Here is a 4,616-nt window from a genome sequence, read left to right on the forward strand (position 1 = left end):
ATTTAATTTCAAATAAATGTTTTCCATTTGAAGATATTTTAAAATGGAATTTATTCCTGTGATGCAAAGCTGAATTTTCAGCAGCCGTTACTCCAGTCTTCAGTGTCACATGATCCTTCAGAAATCATTCTAGTAATCTAGTAATTGGTGTTCGATTATTGTTGATGCTTAATTATTAATACTGGTTCTTATTATTATCAGTGTTGAAAACAGTTTTTGCTGTTAAAGTGATAGTACACCCAAAAAATAACATTCTGTCATCATTTACTCAGCCCCATGTTGTTCAAAACCTGTATGAATTCCTTTTTCTTTTTTTAACATATTTTTTATTGAAAAAAGACATGTAAGATAACTTGAAAATATTCAGAGAAAATATTTTATATATATATATATATATATTTATTAACTCCCCACCCCCCTGTATGAATTTCTTCTGTTGAATACAAAATATTCTTTGAAGAATGCTGGTAACCATTGACTGCCAGCTACTAGTTACCAACATTTTATGTGTTCAACAAAATAAAGAAACTCATACAGGTTTGGAACAACATAAGGCTGGGTAAATTATGAATTTATTTATTTATTTTTATTTTTTGTCAAATCGAACTTACCCCAAACTTTTAAATGATAGTGTCACACAGTTTCCATAAAAATGTTAAGCAACAAAAAATTTTTTTCAACATTAACAAAAATAAGGGGGTAACACAATAAGGTTAATTAGTTAACTACTTAGTTAACATGAACTATGAACATACTTCTACAGAATTTATTAATCTTAGTTCATTTCAACATTTACTAATGCATTATTAAAAGCAAAAGCTTGTTAACATTAGATAATGCACTGTGAATTAACATGAACTAACAGTGAACAACTGTTTTTTCATTAACTAACATTAACAAAGATGAATAAATACTGTAATAAATGTATTCATGTATTCAAATGTTCATCTTTGTTCATAATAGTTAATACATTAACTAACATTAATTGGAACCTTATTGTAAAGTGTTACCAAATAAGGAATGTTTCTTAAACAGCAAATCAGCTTATCTGAAGGAACTAAAGGATCATGTAACACTGAAGACTGGAGTAACGGCTACTGAAAATATGCTTTGCCATTACAGCAATACATTACATTTTTAAATATATTCAGCTAGATAACAGTGATTTTAAATTTGTATAATATTGCACAATATTGCTGTTTTTACTGTATTTTTTTACCAAATAAATGCAAAAACTGTAATTATATATAGAGTTGCGCTCATAAGTTTACATACCCCTTGCAGAATATGCAAAATTTTCATAATTTTAACAAAATAAGAGGGATCATGAAAATTGCATGTTATTTTTTATTTAGTACTGTCTTGAATAAGATATTTCACATAACGGATGTTTATGAGAATGAGAATATACTCTACAAGACAAAATAATAGCTGAATTTATAAAAATTACCCCATTCAAAAGTTTACATATTGTGAACTCTGCCTGTCTATTGTTAATAAAGCTGCACATGGATCCCAACGTCACTGAATCCTCATTACAACGATGGATTAAGAGCTGTGGGGGTGTAAACGTTCGAACAGGATGATGATGTGTAAATTGTTCTTAAATGTTTTGACTATTTGTAATTGTTATGCATGAGTCCCTCAATTGTCCTCAGAGTGAAAAGATGGATCTCAAAATCATACAGTCACTGTTGAAAAGGGCTCAAATATGCAGAAGATGCTGGAAAACCAAATTCCGATTTTTCGGAAGAACAACACGCAGTTGAACTGTTCAGGACAAACAAGGGACTCATGAACAACTATCACAAAACATAAAAACCAGGAAATGACAATAACAAATGGATCAACCAGGAAATGACGCACAGTATTAAGATTTAATGTATGTAAACTTTTGAACGGGGTCATTTTTACAAATTCAGTTATTATTTTGTCTTGTGGAGTATATATAAACATCCATTATGTGAAATAGCTTATTCAAGACAGTACTAAATAAAAAATAACATGCAATTTTCATGATCCCTCTTATTTTGTTAAAATTATGAACATTTTGCATATTCTGCAAAGGGTACGTAAACTTGTGTGCACAACTGTAGCATGTGATTGAAATGTGCTGTGTTGGTGAATGAAGCAGCAGAATTGAGCAGTCTGTCAGTTGATGGTGCTGTCACTGTGACTCACAGGTCGTGCTTCTACGGTCACACCGCCTGAGGGGAATCAATATGTGGCATCAGTGTTCTGTCAGACAGGAACATAGACATTCGCCGAGCCGACATACAACAAAGTTCTGAAAATGTCTGTTTGTGTGTGTGTGTGTGTATGAATACATGACTATTGTTGTGGGATACAGAAAGGCTAATAAGAGAGCAGACGGACAACAAGCTTTTCTGTCTGTACTAACTCAAAGACCAGCACATGCCGGTGGATGACTGTCCTCTGAGCCTGCAGAAGCCTGTGGTCTTAGAGATCCATATGCAGTAGCAACAACATGGAGGTGTTTAAAAAGCTGTTCCACATTAAATGAACAATCCGCCCACCCAAGCAAAAATACCTAGCTATACTGTAAATAAAAAGTCAAACACATGGTCAGTGTTGCACTTCACCCCGTCCGAATTTCCTCCGACCTATTAAACAAAGTCGTTCACATTTCTACGGCTTCCCACAGTAACGACATGATCAGTTTAACTACACAAGCAGGCACTGGTTCAACGCAGTCATCCATCTTTACTTAAATTAGATTCTGTTCTAATTACCATATGAAAAATACAATAACCTTGTCTCAGTGGATACATCAAAGCCCCTGCTGAAAGTGCTCAAACCTGGAGAACTGATTACCTTATTGCTTTCTCTCTGTAAACAAGGAGACCGGGGGATGTAGCAGTTACGTAGGTGGGTGGGCTCGGGGAGTTGTGTAGGCAATCTGATTGAATGAGACGAGGGTGTATTTCGTACTCTGCATGACTGTGTGTGAGTGTGTAGGAGTGAAGGGGGTGTAATTGGCCCTTGGCACTCTAATTTTCTGTCCTTTCACCATTGTGATCATTGTTGGTGAGCATGTAGCGTTGGATCCACTACTACACAGCTTTAACACAGCAACAAAGAGATCCTTTCTTTTCTTTTTCTTGCGTCATTTGTTCATGTTAAAGCCAGTTCAAAATTTACTTTCTTAATGCACTTTACTTTCTTCCCTTTGTGCACAATACTATACTTTTTTTTTTTAAATGCTTGTGCTCATAATATTTTATAAAAATTTTATAAAAATGTTTTAAATAAATTTCCCTTTTGGGTGACATCAAAAATCCCTCTTAGTAAGCAACACCCACTTTTTGCCAGTAGAGAAAACCAAGTCCTGTCCTACGTTTTTTCTGACTGAATAATTCTGTTGCACTTAGAAAAACGTCACATTACTGATTATGGATACCTGATGCATAATTCAATAAAAAAATGAGTGTAGTGTATGACACCCAATGAATTAGATTTTTGCCAAAAACTTCAATTTTTAATAACAAAATAATTCTATATTGTAAATAATTGAATTAAAAAATTTAGTTTTGTATACTTATATGGAAGCTTGTTTCTGTCATGGGACAAAAAAACTGTAAATGGAACTTTTTATCTGCAATTCTGAGTTTAGATATATTCTGAGAAGAAAAGTCAGAGCTGTGAAATATAAACAATTGCAAGAAAAAAGTCAGAATTCTAAGTTTGTCTCACAATTCTGAGTTTATATCCCGAAATTCTGCATTTTTTTCTCAGAATGGTGAGAAAAAAAAGTCTGAATTGTGAAATAAAAAGTCACAATTACAGGCTTCCATACTATGCATTAATGTGTTCCCAAAAACATTTCTTTGTAACTCAAAAGTCATGGATGGTGTAAAATGGCTGGCTTTTGACAGTCAGGGCTTTTATTAAAACTACAGATTGAAGTTCAGCATTTTTGTATTCCTGCCCAGGGACAGTCAATCAACAGAGGGGTGGTGGCTGACAAATAAACGGGATATCTGAGTGCAGGTAACACAGAGAAAGAGTACACCAATATTGTAACAATACACAGATGATAATCTGCAAACTTATTGTTTAATTTCTTATTACTTTTAAATATTGTGTGTTGATGTGCAAGAAATGCACACACATGCTTGCATTCTGTAAATCTATGAGTCCTGCCCTATAAATAATGCACCCACTAAGTGCAGAATGCTCAGAGGATCTTCACCACACAACTACACGTGTTTATGCATGCATGTGGGCATGTGTGTGCCAGTGTGTGTTTGCATGGGCTATTTTAGGCTTAGTCTTAATGGTTCTTTCATGCTTTTTGCATTTAATTCATTCTGTCCCTGTATCTCGCACACTTTGCATCCATCTTATACACCTTCACTGTTAGCAAATCTCTTTCTCAGCCTTGCACGAGGCGTTAGTGAAAGTTTCTCTTGATGTTAAAGGTGTGAAATTAGCGTCAGTGGTATTTTTTGCCTTGTTCAAACCTGCCTAGCTAGACTGAGTCACAACCAAGAGCTCAGTCAGCTCCAATAGTCTCTTAGTTATCATGGATACATTTTCGTTTCATTTGAAGAGATGGGTGGATGGAGAGATGAGAAGAACATGAGAAATGGATT

This window comes from Sinocyclocheilus grahami, unplaced genomic scaffold (assembly GCF_001515645.1).
Source record: "Sinocyclocheilus grahami isolate Dianchi unplaced genomic scaffold, SAMN03320097.WGS_v1.1 scaffold191.1, whole genome shotgun sequence".
Classification (NCBI taxonomy): Eukaryota; Metazoa; Chordata; class Actinopteri; order Cypriniformes; family Cyprinidae; genus Sinocyclocheilus; species Sinocyclocheilus grahami.